Here is a 20,579-nt window from a genome sequence, read left to right as displayed (position 1 = left end):
GGGACATGTATATTGGTAGCACAGGCTCTAGCCATCTCTAATAGTCCTCTCATTCTTATATATTCATTTTCACTTCATTAGTTCCTTCTGCTCATACTTTCACTTTGTTTTGTCACTCTTTAAAAAAAGGCCTCTTTGATCCTGTTCTCATCTAGCTCTCATCAATTCCATTCTCCTTTTCACCTCATTGATTGGGCTCAAAAGAATAATGTTTGCTGTGTTCACATCCCTCTCTCATTAACTCTCATCCCATTGAAATTTGGCTTCATCTTTTATTATATTCCTGAACTGCTCTCACCAAGGGCACTAGTGATCTAACTGTCATATCCAGTGTTAAGCTGCTAGTCCTTATTTTACTGCCCTTTATTCAACATTTGACATTCATGGCAACTTTCTTCTACAGATACTCAACTCCCTTGGGCTCTATGAATCTACAGTTCCATGGTGCTGCTTGTAACCTCCTGACTGTCCTTGCTTTTTTGTATGGGCTTTTTCTGTGGCCCCCACCTGAAATGTTGATATTCCCCAGGTTTTGTATGTAACCACTATTCTTTTTACTCTGTATTCTCTCCACTTTTGTGGTTTCAACGATTACATATCGACTATTGATTCCAAAACTCCCCATTTTCAGTCTAGACTTCCCCACAGAACTTCAGGTTTATATATCCATGGGTAATCTTTGGGCTTATTAAAGTCCACATATCCTAAACTGAATTCGTCATCCCTGCTTCAGATTTGTTCCTCTCGTATTCCTATTTCATTTGTTGGTATAGCCATTTACCATTCAGGCAAAGTAGAAGTATGGAAAACATATGACAGACATGCCACCATTCCTCCATCCTATACTCATTACAGACGTAGGACTCATGAGCATGCATGCTGACACTGCCTCATCTCATCCCTGTCTCATAATAGGCATGTGCCTCTCATGGTTGTCTGTCTTAATGAGGTTGAATGGCATCACAGAACCTTGTCTACATGCTGTTTCAGGCAACCCTGTCAATCAGTTAGGACTGGCACCCTGCTTGTTCTACACTCTGTTTTTTGTGCAGTCACCTTTAGGACTACATCAAGAACTTTCTTGCCCTCTGTCTCTGGTTGGGTTTTCTAGGAGGCAGTCACAGATCAGAAAGTGGAGGGACAGTGATATTAAGATATTACAGGGGTTGCCACGGGTTAGCTGCATCCCTGTACCGAAGGACACAACTCTTGTCAACCCTCTCCTCAATTCCAGAAACTGCTCTCTCCTGGTTTTGGGATGATAGTGGATCCCCAGTATTGCCAGCCCTGAGGTCATATACTATCCCTTGTCAGTTCTTCTAAATCTTAAAGATTTCCACAAATTACCCAATTTGGGTATATTGTCTTGTTTTCTGCCAGGCCATGACTGGTATAGCATGTGAATAAAAATGATATGCCATCCATTTTCAAAACTCCTTCTGTAATCCTCAAGTCCCACATATCCATATATTACAAAGACTTGATTCTTTCATATCTCAAATAATATGCAATTATATTCCTTCTCTCTACTCTCACTCTTAAAATCCTAGTTCAGGACCTCAGTATCTCTCTATGAAATAAAAATGAGTGAAATGGAAAAGGACTGATACTGAGGCAAACTATTTAGCAAAGGTTACCAATCCCTAACAAACTGATTGTATGGCCTACTTGATTATATTTGGCTTTATTATTCTCTGGTTAACTCACAAATGCGTATCCTATCTCCCCTAGACTTCTGTCTTCTAATCCTCACATTTTAAAAGATCATTGCTATTTGGGGGGGTGTTTTATTTATAAATTTAGAAAGCTTTTATCTAATGAAATCTCAGATGTAGCCCTAATACATAAAATAAAGTGGAACTGGTCTAGTTGAAGTAAGGTTAGCACCAAAGACACAATCATTCTATCTGGGCAGGATGATTTTTTTCCAAGAAAGATTCTTGTTTGAAAGACATTTGGAAATTACATCTATCATGAAGATTTGTTTATTCTCATTTTTTTGTATGACTTAAAGAAATTTGATAAATGAAATAGGAAGTTTATCAGAAGAATTTCTTATTCTAAAATACACTGAATATCACTCTGGTAAGTATGATCCTATTAGCCCTTCTACCAACTATATTGTACAACAAAACTTACTGAATTTGAGTTAGCCCCAAAATGTCTTCTTTATATCCTATACTATAAATTATATCTCCTCCAGTTTTCATTTAATCTTATTTTTAAGGTGATTTTTTAAAAATCCATTCAAAGATATTTGGATCGTAATTCTGTTCTGTAACCATCAACCATTATTCCAATTCATTGTATCTTCATCCTGGTTAATGGAAAATGTTTATTTGGATAGGATTGCAGTAAAAGCCTTTTGATCGGCCAATAGAGAAGTCTCTCTAATAGGAGATTGACCTTGGACATTGAGTCATAAATCTGTAAATAGTTAATCCTGAATATATACAAGTTTTGAAATATCATCTCGCTCTTATTTTACCATCTGGTCACGATTTCCAATGATTTTGCCAAATATCTCCTTGAAATCAAATGTACTAAGTCTAGAACATTTTTCAGATATGCCAAGCAAGCAACACTTTCAGAAAATGATTAAGGTTAGTCTGACATGACTTGTTCTTGGTGAAGCCAAACTAGCTCATAGTTACCATTGGCTTTCTTTCTAAACATGTGTAAGGCTGTTTATTAATTCCTTCAGAAATCATGCAAGACTTACAAGCATGATTTAAATCCAGACTGATTTATAATTTCAGATCTCCACATTCTTTTCCTTTTAAAAAAAAAGTAGTAACAGTTTCATTATCTAGCTTTCCAACATCTCTTCTAGTCTCTATAGTTCTTCAGAGATTACCATCATCATCCAATCAGTTATTCTCCAAATTCTCTCATTTCAAGTAATCATATAGGTCAACATGCAGGTAAGAGATATGTTACTCTTTTTTCACTTGCCTGAGCTTGTCATTTATTTCTTTATTATTATTTTGAAATAATTTTAGACTTACAGAAGAGTTGTAAAAAAGAGAACGAAGCATTTTCATGTACCCTTTTAACTAAACTCTCCTAATGTTAAGACCTTGCATAATCAAAATCCAATGATCAAAACTGAGAAATTAATATTGGTACAGTACTGTTAACTAAACTATATAGATTTTATTCTGACTTCACCAGTTTTTCCATTAATGTTCTTTTTCTTTTTAAGATACAATCCAGGATCCCACATTACATTTAGTTTTCATGTCTCCTTGGTTCCCACCAATCTGTTAGAGTTGCTTAGTCTCTCCCTATCTCTCATGACCTTGCCATTCTGAGTTTAGGCATTTTGTTGAATATCATTCAATGTGAATGTATCTGATGCTTTGACCTGATTAGATTGAAATTATGTATTTGGGGGACAAATATTTTAAAGTGATGTACCCCTCCTGGTGTATTAGAGCCGGTGGCACATGATGTTGATACATTTTATTACTGAAGATGTTAACCTCGATCACATGTTTAAGGGGGTATCTGTCAGGTTTCTCCTCTTAAACTTATTTTCCCCGTTTGTAATTAATACTGGTAAGATGATACTCTGATACTATGCATACATCCTCTTCTTAAACCTTCACCTACTATTTTTAGCATTCCTTAATGGATCATGCCTGCCACAATTATTACTTAGTGATTTTCTATCTCCCTCATTCCTTCTGCATGTATGGATTGGAATTCTTCTGTGAGAAAGAATTATCCTTTTTTAATTTATTTATTTTTAATAGTTTTATTGCTGTGTAGTTGACATACGGTAAACAACACATAATTAAGGAGTACAGTTTGATGTTTTAGCATATGAGAAACCGTGAAATCAAGATAATGAACATATCCATAACCACCAAAAGTTTTCTTATATGCACTTCTAATTCCTCTCTCCCTTTTCTCCCCACACCCTTCCCATGTCCCCTAAGCAACCTCTGATCTGTTTTCTATCACTATAGATTAGTTTGCATTTTCTAGAATTTTATGTAAGTGGAATAATACAGTATATACTCTTTTTATTTGGCTTCTTCCACTCAAGAGAATTATTTTGAGATTTATTCTTGCTCTTACATAAATCAATAATTATTTTTTTTCCCTGGGTCATATTCCATTCTATGGATATACCACAATTTATCTGTTTGTTCACCTGTGATGGATATTTGGGTTGCTTTAAGTTTTGACTATCACAAATGCCCCTTTTAGCGTTCTTTTAATTAATGTTAAGAATATTTATCTTTGTCCGTAACTTTATTTTTGACCTATTATGTCATTATATTTAAAGTGTAATTTTTGTAGGCAGCATATAGTTGGGTTTTGCTTTTTTCTATGAAGTATGACAACCTCAGCCTTTTAATTGGGGTGTTTAGAATATTTATGTTTAATATGGTTAGGTTTAAGTCATTCATTTTGCTAATTGTACCATGTTTCTCATTTCATATTTGTCCCATCTGTATTTTGTTATTTTCTCTCTATATATATATATTCTTTTGGATGATTCTATTTTTATATCCTTTAATGGCTCGTTAGCTATAACTCTTTGTTTTGTTTTTTAGTGGTTGTTTGGGGTTTTTAGTATACATCTTTAACTTCTCACCAGTTACCTTCAAGTGATATTATTTCATTTCTCTTGTAGTATTGAACTTTACAATTAATGTACTGCATTTCTTGCCTTTGGCTTTTGTGGTATTGTTGTTATATATTTTACTTTTTCATGTGTTATAAACTCTCCACTGCATTTTCAAAATTTTAAATTGTCAGTTATCTTCAAATAAATGTAAATATAAGAAAAATATTTTATATATTTAGCCATATAATTACTGTTTCTGGTGCTCTTCATTCCTTTCTTTGACATTATTTGTACTACAGATCTGCTAGTGATGAATTCTTTCAGCTTTTGTGTATCAAAAAAGTTTTTATATCATTTTCATTTTTGAAAGATATTTTTGCTGTATATAAAATTCTAGGTTGACAGGTTTGGGGGCATTTTTTAGTACTTTAAAAATGAGAGCTCACAGTCTTCTCACATGAATTGTTTTCATTGAGAAATCTCATAATCATCCTTAATTTTGTTACTCTATACATAACATGTTTGGGTGTTTTGTTTTCTGGCTGCTTTTAAGGCTTTTTTAAAAATCTCTGGTTTGAGCAGTTTGTTTATGTGTCTTTGGGTAAATTTGCTCTTGGTGCTTGAGAGTTATTTTGCTTCTTGAATCTCCAGGTTTATAGTTATCAAATCTGGAAAAATTTCAGCCATTATTTCTTCAAAAAATTTTTGTCCTCACTCTCTTCTCTCCTTCAAGATTATACTTATAGTGTTCGCTTGAATTGTCCTGCAGATTACTGATATGCTGTTCATTTTTTTCAACCTCTTTCTCTGTTTCATTTTAAATAGTTTATATTGCTATGTCTTCAAGTTCATTGGTCTTTTCTTCTGCAGTGTCTAAGCTGTTGTTAATCTCATCCAGTGTATTTTTTTATCTCATAAATTATCATTTTCACTCTACAAGTTCAATTTGAGTCTTTTTTTTCCTATCTTGCACATCACTCTAAATTTTTGAACATATAGACTATAGTTATAATAACTGTGTCATTGTTTTTATCTGCTAATTCTAAAATCTCTATCTGGATCCGTTTCAAGTAATTTTTTAATTGAAATTTTTATTGAGTTAATTGTAAATTCACATGCAATTGTAAGAAATTATACAGAGAAATGTATGTAACTTTTAGCCAATTTCCCCCAAAGGTAACATCTTGTAAAACTAGTAAAATACCATAACCAGAATATATTGATACAAAGCACTGATCTTGTTCAGATTTCTCCAATATTACTTGTATTCATTTGTGTGCCTGTGTGTTTAATTCTATGCAGTCCTCTCCCATGTGTAGGTTTATTTATCCACCACCACAGCCAAGGTACAGTTGCATCACCACAAAAATTTCTCATGTTGCTCTTTTATATCCATACCCACTTCTCTCTTGACTCTACCCTACCCCATCCCTAACCCCTTTGACAACTAATGTATTTCATTTCTAAAATTTTGTCATTTCAAAAATGTTAAATAAATGGAATCATATAGTATGTAACCTTTTGGGTCAGCATAATTCCCTGGTGGTTTATCCAAGATTGATTGATTTTTCTCCTCATTATGTGTTTTAGTTTCATGTTTATTTCCATGTCTGATAATTTTTACTTGATGCTAGACATTGTAAGTATTTTCTTATGGATTCTGGGTATGCTGTATTCCTTTATGTTTTTCAACTTTACTCGGGAATGCAGTTAAGTGACTTGGAAATAACAATTTGATCCTTTCAGGTCTTACTTTTAAAACTTGTTAGTTGGTACCAGAACAGCGGTCCTGCAGCTCACACTGCCTTGGTCTCCCCTGACTCCGCAGCTGTGTCTCTTCAACTTAGTCTGTTGTGCTCCATCCAGCTGGGTTCATCCTTACTGCACACAGACTGGAAAGTCCCTCAAAGCAATAAGCTAGAGCAATTCTAGGGCTCTTCTCCTTTGTTTCCTGTTTCTGAGGATTCACTGTCTTTTATTGCCTGGTGTCTAGTATCTTCAAAACCATTGTTTCATATCTCTTGCCTGTTTTGGGGTTTTGTTGTTGTTTTGAGTAAAAAAGCAAATCTGATCCCTGTTATTCCATCTTGGCTGGAAGCCAAAGTCCTCTATGATTTATTCTTTTTTTTAATGGATATTTTATTAAAGAAGATATAAAAATTACTTATTCTTAATCAAATTTATGTTTTCATTTTGACATAAGGCTTATTCTCTTTAATCAAAAAAATATAAACAAAATTGAAATTTAATTTTCTTTTAATTTCATTTTATTACAGTATTTATCCAAGTAAAGGTCTTTTCCTTAATCTTCTTAATCTTTCCTTAATCTTTTTGCTTATGGAGGGTCTTGCCTCTTTAATGGCTGCTGACTGATCAAGGTGGTGCTTGCTAAAGATTGGGGTGGCCATGGCAATTTCTTAAAATAATACAACAATGCACTTTGCCATATCAATTGATTCTTCCTTTCACTAGATCACTTAGAGGCCATTAATTGGCCAATTTCAATATTGTTGTGTCTCAGGAAATAGGGAGTACTGGGTGGGGGGAGATGGTGGAGCAGCTGGTCGGTGGAGCAGTCAGAACACATTTAACAGTTATTGATTAAGTTCACTGGCTTATATGGTTATGGTTCACAGAGCCTGAAAACAATTACAATAGTAACATCAAAAGACCACTGGTCACAGATCACTATAACAAATATAATAATATTGAAAACATTTGAATTATAACAAGAATTACCAAAATGTGACTGTATTAGAAATAAAATAATAAAACTGTATTAGAAAAAAAATTATAAAATTTAGAATAAAATGGGTTTTGAAGAAAGGTTTTCTTTAATACTATAGTGTTAAATAGTTCAGTGAGGGGGAAAAAGACATACAGATATTTTATTTTTTTACTTTATTTATTTATTTTTCCATTACCATTTACCCCCTCTATGCCCTCTTCCACCTCCCCACCCCATTCCCCTCAGCCCCCACAATCACCACAGTTGTTCATGTCCACGAGTTCTCTCTTCTGTTTTTTCCCTCAATCCCTGCATCACCCCAACATCCACACACACACATGCACACACCCCAGCTGTCTGCCTGCTCTCTATCTATGAGTTTGTCTCTACTTTGCTTGGTAGTTCAGTTTATTCATTATATTCCATGTATAAATGAAATTATATGGTGCTTGTCTTTCTCTGACTGGCTTATTTCACTTAGCATGATGTTCTCTAGGTCCATTCATGCTGTCGCAAAGGGTATAAAATACTGAAATAATGATTAAGCATGACCCAGTTACTCTTGTGTATCTTTTGCTAAACAAATGGAAAAGATGAACATTATCATCTCACAACATGTATTTTTGCTGAATATCATTTCATTTTTAATTGCTTATGACAAGCTGCCTTTTTGTATTTTGTAAGATTAATGAAGACTTGATAATATGAAATTTCCCAGTCTCTCTGATATTTTGTACAATTTTTATACAATTTTTATATGTATACAACTTGTATATATGAAGTAGATTCAGGCTACCAGGAAATTTTTTAGAAAAATAGAATGTATATAGTAGTGAGCTATTTGGTGATGCCTAATATAAAACAGAGGTTGAAAATACAAAATAGTATGGGTTTTATCTATTTATCATTCAGCATTAATCGCATAATACTGTTAAATCACAGCACTTGTATTATAATATCCTGGCTTTATTTTTTTCAAAATGATACTGTGAGTTGAAGGGTTCATGCTGAAAATATAAAATTATCACTGCAGTTGTCTAGTGAAGTGTTCCTGCTTGAAACATTAGAATTATCATTGCAGTCACATGTTTGGATTTATTCATTGTTTATTACTAGTAAGAAATGACCTCATAATCTAAATTTAAAATTTATTTGAGGGTTTCAGGATTATTTTCTTATAAATTTGGTAAGTTCCTTTTATTTTTTTCTCATGTTTTTAATGTAAAAATTCGTAGTTACATTTTGCAGTTGCCTGCTGTGTTTAATAGATGACTTTTATGTCAACATCTGTTTTCTGGTTCTAATTTGGATGTCTTTCTGACAAAAAGAATAAATCAGTAGCTAGTAATATTGCCTAACCATGAGCTAGAGTCAATATATGCTCTTAGAAGTTATGTAACCTGTTTCAGAGACTTTGACTCTGTAGGTCAGTGGAGACTGGCTTATTAAATGATTGGTTGATCTGAATCATCAGTATCCATCTTGAAAATTATAAAAATAAAAACATTAAAACATACCCCAATTGATAGTTAGAAACAAAAGGCTGCATAAAGAGTAAAGTCTTCAAATGTCGCCTATAGTTAGAACTAAAACAGTTTTATCTTTTCATTCAGCACCTTTGCTTCTGTATCAGGTTGCCATGGCAATTTTTTCATTAACATTAGATTGATTTGCACACAGATAAAATTGCTTGCACTCTCTCATCTCCTAATGTTCCTAAAGCCTCCTAAGCCAACTTTAGGTTTTAACCTCCAAGTTATTCCAGATTCCGAAGAACTCCTGCCATGCTGAGTATTCTGGAAACTCAAATGTAACACATTGATGTGATCAATGTTCATATCAAGATCAATTATATTTTCATTCTTGATACAAAAAAACATTTTTTAAGCATTTTAAGTCATCAAGGAAAAAGGAATTAGAAGCTGAAGAATTCTAAGGACATTCACATAATTAAAATAAAGACACAAATTCAAATACTTCTATAAAGGTTTATATGTAGTATTCTAGCCTTTTTTGTTATAAAATATTAAAATCTATGTTAATGAGCATAGAAACACAGTATTTAATTGAAGTAATTGGACACCTCTATGTTATGTGTTAAAAATCATGCCTAAGTCAGGCCTTTAGATAGTCAGCTTGTGTAGATTGCCAAAAATAAATATAATCTTCTTCTTTCTAATAACTTGATCATTTCATGCCACTTAAGTGAAGCTCCCAAGTGGTTTCCAAAAGTTACTGCATGGGTTTTGAGGGAACATTCCATGTATTACTTGTTTTTGAGCACCTAAATATGTAATAGGTACTCAGTACACGTATGTTTGAATTAACATGTAATTTTAGTCTCTGAAGATTAAGATACAAAGATTACTTTTACTAAGTCCACTTAAAGAGGAAAAGGCTGGAAATTCATGGTATTTTATGTAAAAGGGAGCCCAATTTCACTGTCTATAGATTCCAAAAGTACTATAACCTTATGAATGATATTTAAATATCACTTACATGTTTTCAAACTTAGGACACAGTCTTCAACTTATTCTTCTTCACTTGACAGTATGTACTAGAAATCTTTTCATATAACCATACAATTGCCTCTTTTAAGTGTACTATCCTCCGTAGTATGATGGTTTTACAAGTTATTTACTCATTCCCTAATTATTGGGCATTTACATTGTTTTGTAGTTTTCATTCTAATGATCAGGGCTTCTGTGAATATCATGTTGCATGATTCTTTGTGTACATACTTGATTATTTCTCCAGGCATGATGAAGGTGGGGAACTCATCTTCTGTATCTACTGTAGATTCTGCTACAGTACCTCCTAAAGGGAGGTAACAATTCATCCTTCTACCAGTAGTTTATGACACTGGTTATTTACCCATGCTCTTGACAAAACTCGATATTAGCAATCTTTTAAAAATGTTTATACACTTATGAATGAAAAGCAATACTTCTTTATTGTTTTATTTTCTCATTTTCTGATTACTCTCTTATGCTTACTATCCTTTTGCATTTCCTCTTCTCAGCTTATCCATATTTCACTGTCTATTTTTCTTTAGGGCTCTTTATCTTTTTCTTACTGATTTTTAGAAGTTCTTTATACATTCCAGATATTAATACTTTGTTATATATATTGCAAATGTTTTCCCTAGGCTATCAATTGTCTTTTAAGTTTTTTGGTGTCTCTTTTGCTGAACAGAAGTTATAAATTTTGATACGGTAAAATTTACCAGTCCTTTTCATTATGGCATTTGTTTTTTGTATCTCTTTTAGAAGACCTTCATAAATATGCCACAAATAAATATATTCTTTTACATTTTCTTAATGCATTTTTTAAATTGCATTTGTTTAGTTTTGGGGTGTGATTTAACTCTTGAATCATCTGGAATGCATTTCTGTGAATTATATGAGTTATAGAAGTAGCTCTTTTTTTTTCAAAAGGGTATCCAGTTGTCCCAACACCATTTATTGAATTGACCTTCCTTTTCCTACCAATTTAAAATGCCACCTCTATCATTAATTAAATTTGCATATCTATAGCTTTTATTTGTGGCCACTCTCTTCTTGTTATATATATTACTTGCCTATTCTTGCACCAATAATACATTTTTTAACATAATTTATATTGGATGGGACAATTTTCTCTTATTTTGTTTGTTGGTATTATGCACAGCTGCCCTCTAACTACTTTTGTCATTAGTTCTAATAATTTTTCAGTTGGGTTTTGAGCTAAAAGATCACATTGACTTCAAGTACTGACAGTTTTATCTCTTTATTTCTATTCCTTATACCTTATATGAGAGTTATTTGTCTTGCTAAATATTCAAGACAATTCTGTTTCCAAGTAAACACTTGATTTCTGTCAAGTTCTGCAGAAGGTTTTACCCTTTTCTACCTGTCCCACCCCAGATTGAGTCCCTCTCCATTCAGCAAGATGGATTCACTTTTCTCAGTTTCTTTTGCCCTACCTTTAAAAAAATATTTACTTTAAGCTTGAGTTATCCAACCCATGTGTGAGGCTGAGGGAGTTAGACCACGTAGGGAAGGGATTCAAAAGTAGAATAGCCCATTATATTAACTTTTTCTGATCTGAATCAGAATTTTTCTTTCTCCTTTATTTGAGTATTCAATTACTGTAGCCTTGTAATTTTCCTGGGTCTATGTTTTGTCTCCCCAATATCTTAACTCCTTCAGGTCAGACTATTTCTCTTGCCTTTTATATGCCCACAGTTCCTGCCCTTCTGCCCTTAAACCTGTACTGCATGTTTCTGAACTTCATATAGACCTTTATTCTAGCTTACATACTATTTTCCATAACTTCAACAACAGTTTCCATATCTCAGACTCGACTGCCCTTCTGTCTTTTGCGCACCCATCTCCAAAATCCTGATCCTGATATATTTTTTGTTTGTGTTTTTCTTACATTTTGAAAACTTTTTAGTTTGAAATTAATTCAAACCTAGAGAAGTTACAATAATACAAAGAACTCTCTTTACTCACATTCAGCAATTGTTAACATTTCTCCACATTTACTTTAACATTTTCTCTGCCCCCTCAGTGTGTGTATTTATGTATATTTTTAGAAGTTTAATAGTAAATTGCAAATATCAGGTGATCTATTGTGTTTTTAATTTTGCCATTCTTATGCTCAATAAGCTAAAGGTTCAACTCTATCCATACTGCTTTCTTGTCTGATAAGTCATGTTCTAGAGAATAAAGTTACATTTTAGATTATGCCATAAATTCATGATCACTGACGTCACATTGGCTTTCAACACTGCCTCTGTATGACTGACTATTTTTAAATTTGCAAACACAGGATGTTTGCTGATGTAATTTCTTATGACATTATATATTTATAGGAATTTGATCAGGTGACACATTCTGTGATTTCAGTTGTTTGGAATCATTGAGATTTCTTTTATGGCCACTTATTATTATTTACCAAATATTTATATAGTCCTTTCCATAGGCCAGGGACTAAGTTCTTTACCCATCTTTATTTATTCAATTTTATCAACACTGTGTGGTAGATACTATTATTATCTTCATTGTGCAGATGAGGAAACTGAGGGACAGAGATGTAGCTTGACCTCAGTCACACAGCAAATAGTAGAGCTGCGATTTTAATCCCAGGAGCCTGGATCTGAAAACCATGCTGTTAATCCTCATACTAAGTTAATTTTTTCAATCTCATACATGCTTTTAAAAAATATATATCTACAATTCTTATAATGTATGTAGTTCTATGTGTATTTCCATTAGCTTGAGCATGTTAATTGTATAGTTCTGATCTTGTATATTGTTATTAATTTCTTGCCTGCTTATCATTTTCTAAGAAATGTATGTTGACTATAGATTGATCAGTTTCTCATTGGAATTCTGTCATTTTTTGTGTAAATTATTTTTAGGATATGATTAGGTATATCTGTTTTCAGAGTTTTTATTTCTCACTAAAGATTTTTTATTCAATAATTATATAATAACTTCTTTATCAATGTTTTTTAAAAATAATAAGATAGTAAAATGACAATAGACCTTAGATCCCAAACAATTTTATTATTTCAATGTGAAATTCAGACTCTCAGCCACAAACAAATAGGTATTAATTTTGTAACAGCAATAGAGAAGGCCTCTTATCTAACACAATCTGAACCTCTAGTTGGTTCATTAACTAAAAAGATTTATTAAAGAAGAGAATCACAAAAAATACTTATAGTTAAACATTTAGCTTTAACTTACAATATATAAAGTTATACTCTGTCAACAAACTCTTTAGATCAAAGCCTTTCTCTAATTATGAGTTTACTTATTGGAGAACAACGTTGTCTTTACACCAATCATGTAACATCAAATATTTCTTTGGGTTTTTTTAACTTTGGAGAGGAACAAGAACTCAAAGACACTTGCAAGGTGGTCTGAATGCAGAATTTTTCAAGACTTTTAGGGTTTCCCCCCCAAGAGTCTCCTCTTCCCCATTTTATTCAACCTCATTTTTTATGAGGCTGGTGTTAAAAGCTAAACTTTCAACTTAATTTTTATGGAAAGAGTCATTCTTCTGTTCTATTTATATTTTATCAGTTTATAAAATATATTATTAAATTCCTAAATTATACCAGCAACTGCTATTGGCTCAGATAGCTCTGATAAAAAGTGCAACTGATATTGGAAAGCATACAACTTAAGCCTTAAGAGCAGAGATAAGCATTCATCTGATTTCAAATGGAAATACTGTTTTCATTAATTCAGTGATTTGTTTAAGTGGAGGTCAGTTAAGAGAGTGTCCTCTGTAGTTCAAATCAGACTACGTTCTTCAAGTAAATAAAGGCAAAATCACTGAAAAGCTACTCTGTTTCTGGCAGGTGTCATTTTCAGAAAATTACTACATTGAAGTGCAATTGCATTTATAAGTTAAGATACCTGTAGACCAGCAATGCTTATGTTAAAAATGTCATGAATCTATGATACCAAAGCTGTTTTTAGCTTATGTGCATAGAGATTCACCCTTTACTAGGAAGATTGACATGTTTTTTAAAACTCTATTCATGAAACTCCCTTACACAGGTTCTCCACTTCAATCTGATAGACTCTTCTCTAGCCCATAGGTGTCTTATCTCAGTAACTGGTTTAAGACTGAGTTGCAGAAAATTGAAGTCATCTTTATAAAGTCTTTCTTGCTTTTCTAGCTTATGTAGAAATGATAGAATCAAAAGGACCAGAAGAACATCCATCTCTGAAGAGGTTCTTCAGAGTTTTCCAAATGTTGGACACAAATCTAAATTTTAAAAATATATTAAGTGTTTTAACACTGTAATAAAAATAACATGCACACTCAAATGTTTTATACCACATGGTAACATATAAACATATTATGAAACAAAAATAAACTTTGCTGCAAGCTTTTATTTTTATGGATGACTGACTAAAACTTTGCTATCAATTTTTATGTAGATATTTGAACTTTTTTGGAGTATGCATTTTTATTTTTACATTTTTAGCTGGGTTTTTAAAAAACTTGAGTCCATTTTTATATATCCAAGTGAAATAATGCCCAGAACACAGCTACAACATACGTGTGCTCCATTGAATGAATACAAGCAAAACGTCTGAGTAGTTTCTTGCCATGTGTCCTTACCACTCCTTCACAGTTTTGCAGTGGCAAGTGAATGTGATAAAATTACATGAAAGAAAGTTTTCTTGCTTTATTTAAGTTTGGGTTACTTCTTGCCCATATTTTGTATTCATGACCAGAAACATGAGTAATAATTAGATATAATCATTCAATTTGAAAACACGATTTTCTACATTCCTCCTTCAAGCTTCTGAACTATTTTAATTGCAGAAATCTTAATCTTGCCAAAACCAAATTAGCTATTTTTAAAAAGTTGCCATTTGCAATAGCTTTTCTAATATTGAGAATTGTTTCGATATTATAAAGCCAGAACAGAGCACAGAAATGAATTTGATGATGATTTAAAATTGCAGCTGTTACACATGTCCCTTGATTTCAAACTTTTTATTAGTCAGTAGTTTATTATTTTTTTTTATGTATTTTGATAAGAAACATTATAATTTGGTCTTATACAATGAATTATTACTAACAAATCTCTTTTTCTGTTTTTCGTAATGGAGGTTCCATTTAGAGTTTATTAGACAAGAGATCTACAACTAAAATAATTTGAAAACCACTGATCTGATCCAATCCATTAATTACACAAATTGAAAAATTAAAGCTCAGTTTAAGTGTCTTGCTCAAAGTTATACAGCTAAAAAATTACAGTTGCCAAACTTCCCAATGCTTAGTTCACTGTTCTATTATTTGTTACCTCATTTCTGAGTTCCTATAGTACATTTAGTTTATGCCATGCCACTTAGCCTTTAATGACATGGTTTGTATGCATCATTCATTTATTTACTCAACAAGTAATTTTCTGTGTGCCAGGCCTCTTGTAGGCACTGGATATGTTGTCTGAATCTAGAAATTCTGCTGAAAATAAAATAAGAAGAGTGGTTCTATTCAGCCTCCACTTAATTTTGGTTGACTACACACCTGCAATTAGCCTTATGTATCACTAGATGTTTTTAATATATTATTAACAAGAACTTTTCTATTTATGGTTGTGTGTTAGGGGAATAAAAAAAGTTCTTCAGTATTTTGAAAGGTGAGAAAAATAAATAATTCAACTGAAAGCACTCTGTTTGCATGCCACGAACCTGGGAGCGAGTTTGGTCGCTGCTGTTACCTCATGTAAACAGCCCTGTGGAATGAGGGAAGACTGGGCAGGTAACTAAGCAGGAGGCTGGAGGGAGCTTCATGGAGGAGCTGACCCTGGAGCTTAGTGAAAGAGCGGAGGGCCGGTGCTTTAAGAAAGCGGGAGGGATTCTTTCGAAGCCCAGGGAACAGCACATGCATAGGCACAGCCCTGTGAGTGGCTCCGGCATTTCCAAGAAAGTTGAATGCCGCAAGATACTAGGGTGTCTTAGGAGGAGCGGTGAGTAAACATTGCTGCCCATCACAAGACAGTTGGAGAATGGAAATAATGAAATGTGCGGGCTTACTTTGCACCCGAGGTGCTCCTCGCGCTCCTACCTGCTTCTGGTCCTGCGTGGTCAGCTCTTGGAGGGCACTGATGTTATTTTGTGCTGAAGCGCTGAGCGCGGCCAGGGCTCATACCCGCTTGCTTACTGTTGTGCCCGTCAGTCGCTCAACAGGTAGTTTTCGCTGCAGCATGTGTAAGGTTCTGTACTTTGTGCTATTAGAAATAAAAAAACTTGTGATACAAAGCTAGTCTTCAGGAGCTATTGAACCAAAAGCAAAAAATAGATTTTTTAAAATCTATGATAATTAATGAATCCACGTATTCACGGAGCTTACATTTTTGTGAGAGAAGACAGACAATAATAAACATTAAAATATGTAATGAATACTAAGGAGGAAAAAAATAAAGTAGAAAAGGGACATATAAATTATCAGAGAGGAAAAGAGAAGGTAAAGCTACTTAATTTCTCTTGCCTCAGTTTCCTCAACTCTAGAAAACAAAACAAAAAAAAAGCAGTATTTATACAGTTGCAACAGGGATTAAATGAACTAATGAATGTATAAAGTGCTCAGGGCAGTTTCCAGAAGATGGTAAGATAAATGTCAGCTAATATTACTTATATATTTGGCTAAAATAACTTCAGCACAATAGTCATCTTATTTTCATCACTATCGACTTCTTTTATTAAAGGATATACTTCCAAACAGTTTTGAATTGCTCTGTGGGATAAGACTCCCTCATCCATACCTTGCTCCTTTTAGTTTCTGCTTCCAAAGCACTCACTTCTAATATTACTTTCTTATTGAAGTGAAATCATTTTTTTTTATTATATAATGTTTTTATTGATTTCAGAGAGAGGAAGGGAAAGGGAGAGAGAGATAGAAACATCAATGATAAGAAGAATCATCCATCAGCTGCCTCCTAAACACCCCTTATGGGGGATTGAGCCCGAAACCCAGGCATATGCCTTGACCAGGAATTGAACTGTGACCTCCAGGCTCATGGGTCAGTGTTCAACCACTAAGCCACACTGGCTGGACTGAACCATTGGTTTTTGATAATATTTCTTCTAGAAAGCAGTATTTGTTTATCCAGATGTCAGGTCATCATCCTGTTTCAGGCAGTAGGCCGGCATACTGATCTTTCTGTGGAAAATATTCATTAATGCTTCATGACATCACATTTCAAGGTTAAAAGTTCTGATAAAATGAGCCCTTTATGCGTGCTTACTAGCTAAAAATGAGTACTATATTGGAATTGTCATTACCAGACAGAAATGTAAAATCTTCAATATTAATCTTTTGGAATTTAGATCATTTGCATGGATTCGGTGAAGTTTCAGGTCTCTTATGCACCTTTCTTTGCCTTTCTAACCTCTGTGCATCCTTAGATGTATCCTGACCCCCTAAGCGTCCCCCTTTTCTCTGATCCCTGAAATCTAAACTAGCTCTTTCTTTGTGCTCATTTAGCACTCCATATTTAGCCCCTTTATAACCAGAATCGTTTAATGTTGTATTTATCCATTCACCTGACTGCCCAACTTCCCACCCTCTACCTCCAGGCAGTACGCTCCTTGAGATGGGAGCTTCTCTTTATGTTTGGGTCCCTACTGCGCATTCAGTGCCTCACATATAGTTGCTCAATAAATGCTTGAAACATTAAATATAATGCCTGGAGTACCTTTAGTATATCAGGATTATAGAAACATAGTTATTTAACCTTGGCCCCACCTCCCTTAGTTGCTCCTTTGTGTCTCCTGGCGGCTCTCTGAGGAACAGTGATGCTCGAGCACATGCTGCACCACATCCTACTCATGCCCCTGTCCTCCTGTGGCCGAAAATCAAAAAGGGAAAGAGAACGTGGGCCGGTTATCAGGAAAGACCTCAAAAGGAGAGGGTGTGGTCCGTACTCTTCCAATTGAAAACATTGATTTTTCCATTGCTCTCCAGGATGACTCAGACTATCATGATACAGGCTTCTTTTGCCTCATACAGACTATCTCTACCATCTCTATCTACAAGAAATTAATTCATAAGCCAGGTGATCTGTTTGTTTTTTTGTTTGTTTTCATTGAGTGAAATACGTATACGCGGTATCCAAGTCACTAACTTAATAATATCAAAACACCTATGAAATCCACCAAATAATCAAAAGGTTGTTCAATAGCCTTGGAAACAACAAAATGACTTAGCCCGTCCCAAGGATTATTTAACCCAGGCTGAGGAATGCTTTGTCAGTGCCTCCCTGATGGCTAGGAGAAAATGAGTGAGGGGTGACAAGGTCTCAAGTAGACTTTTGAAAGCCCTTATAAAAAAAAAAAAAATTCTTATTTGCTAAAAGAAAACAATTTTAAAAGTCATAAAATAAAACAATGTCATTTTCTAACTCTTAATAATGGTAATGTACAATTTGGCTCCGTAATTGTTTGATCCCACAATGAGTTCCTAAGTCAATGGTAACGTAGTGTTGATGATGATGGTGCTAAGAAAGAAGGAAAGATCGAGGACTGAAGTTGGACAACAATCTTCGGTCCCCTCTCCCTCCTCTAGTTCAAGAATCATCCCAGTCTCGGGGTAATGCAGTTTCCTTGAGAAAGTTAGCTGTGTGCTTGTGGTTTTAGCTGGCTTACCGGTGCTCCTACACATACTGATAATGCATGATGATCACTAATTCACCCTCTGCCCTTGTGAAGAAACTGTGAAGTGCAGGTTAAGTGGTCACTGAAAAAAAAAAGTTGTACCCCTTTTCAAGGGCTAAAGTGACTCTTTGAAGCCTTATCTCCAGGTCCTTTCTGTTCCAGAGATTGGAAACCCAAGTGCCTACAGAGGCCAGTCTGGTGGGAATGAAGCAGGAAGCCACTGCAGTGAACTGGAGAGCCCAGTGCTTTCTGAAGGAGCAGCCACTGCTCTGGTCCAGATAATTGTTGCAAGGCAGGAATGCTGACCTAGTGATACCACATTGTCCAGTTTATCAGGTAAAGCAGGAAATGCAGATTTTCATGTGAAATTTTTAAAATTTAAATATTTTCAATTAATTTGTTCTTATTATTATTATTATTACTATTATTCTCGAACTGTGTACAAGCCAAACACTTCTGCAGATGGGATTTGGCCCAGAGTCCTCCTGTTTGTAACTTGGTCCTATATTTTGCTTACCTGTTTGTTAAATTGAAGACTTTATTTTCTACAGGTTGTGCTGTTTTTCAGCATGCTCTAACATATACTATGCCTGGTTTTGTGATATTGAAACTCTTTTCCTCTCCAACCTGAGTACTTTGCACATGCTCCATTTCCTCTGCTACTCCCAGCATTCCAGTGAGCAGTTAATGCTAAATGGAGTCTCCTTTTAGCATTAACTAAATGCTAAAAGAACATCTACAGGTGTACTACTTACTCATATTGTTACTGATGGGTAAGCTACATAAACACAGTCAAAGATCATTTATTTCATGGGGCTCAGAGATTTTAGACTTTGGGCTCACCTTTCTAGAATCCACACAGAAATGATCTTCTTCCTCTTGCTTCTTGAGAAACCTTCTCAGTTTATTAGTTTTTAGTTATCTTTCACATTTGATTGTGTTTGCTGGACACGCTGGTTGAACTTAAGTATTTATACACATTTAGAGACAATATCTTTGGGTAGGTTTCTTCAGTGGCAAAGGAGTCTTCCTATTTTCACTTTACGAGTAACCTGATTTTCAAAGTTACTGGGTGAGGGAGCAGATATACTGTTACCTTTATACAGAACTGATTATTCCAAGTAGGAATCTGACATCCACTGCCAAGTGAATTAAGAAATGCTAAACATTTTTTATAGTAAGAGTAGAATTCATAATGAGCATAATTCATAATTGTTTCATTCTTAGTACAGTTTTGGAGGAAAAACTATAATAATGCACATCATTTTTCAGCAGTGGTTTAACCTGTATATATTGACCTGCACCTTGAATAGCCAAAATACCAGTAATGCGTGAATAAGATGTGAAAAGTACCCCTTAAGCTTGCGTAGTGTACTGTTAAATAGATTATGTAAATGCAGGCAAGTATTTCTTCTAAATATTCCCTATGACAGCAAGTCATGCTGGTGGCTAAAATACAGAAATAAGGTATAAGCTATTTTCCCTCAGACTTAAAAGTTTATCAATTAGTTTATAGATGTTCTGTTGTATTACTGTACTTTAAAACACTTCTCTAAATGTTTTTTTAAGGATATGTATTTGGGAGCTGGTGATTGTTCACTTTTTAGCTTTTAAGAAGGTAAAGTGAATAGTAAGCATTTTCTGCACGTACATAGAGACCCTCACTTTCCACTTCCTTATATATTTTAAGGCACAAGGGGAAGCTTTAACTTGAAGTTAACTGTGTCAGTCATTTTTCTTTACAGTCATGTAGCATGGCAAGGGCAAAGAGAAAGCTCAGTTATATGTAGTAATATATGTGAATTACTGGATATTATATGGGGGAACACAGTTTAGATTCTGAAAGCCAAGTAATGATTAGGGCAACCCGGAAGGCCTCGCTGAGGAAGTGACATTTAAGCAGACAGATAGGTGCTGGTTTAGTGAAGAACCAGGGGTTCATGATGGGAGATGGTAGTCTAAGCAGAAAAGCTGAGTGACCCTGAGGCATTTCAGAGCCAACCAAAGGGATAGCCTTAATTTTTCTTTCTAGTATTTAGGTTATCCAGGTTAATGGATATACTTTCCGACACTCTGTATTTTTTTCTCTACTTGG

The 20,579-nt window shown here is 34.2% G+C and overlaps 1 protein-coding gene across 8 annotated transcripts in view; it reads left to right on the top strand.

The window, feature by feature from the left end:
• Positions 1–20,579, top strand: part of MBD5 (methyl-CpG binding domain protein 5) — a 322,424-nt gene that overhangs the window by 241,803 nt on the left and 60,042 nt on the right. For 6 of the 8 annotated variants that reach the window (XM_081142058.1, XM_081142055.1, XM_081142059.1 and 3 more), the window contains one exon: positions 18,647–18,820. The exons of the other annotated variants lie outside the window; for them this stretch is intronic. The gene's annotated coding sequence lies outside the window, so the exon portion shown is untranslated. The remainder of the gene's footprint in view (positions 1–18,646; positions 18,821–20,579) is intronic. 8 annotated transcript variants of the gene reach the window in all.

This window comes from Miniopterus schreibersii, assembly GCF_964146895.1.
Source record: "Miniopterus schreibersii genome assembly, chromosome: 7".
Lineage (NCBI taxonomy): Eukaryota > Metazoa > Chordata > Mammalia > Chiroptera > Miniopteridae > Miniopterus > Miniopterus schreibersii.
Note: the sequence above shows the minus strand (reverse complement) of the source record. Positions and strands in the feature narration are given on the sequence as shown.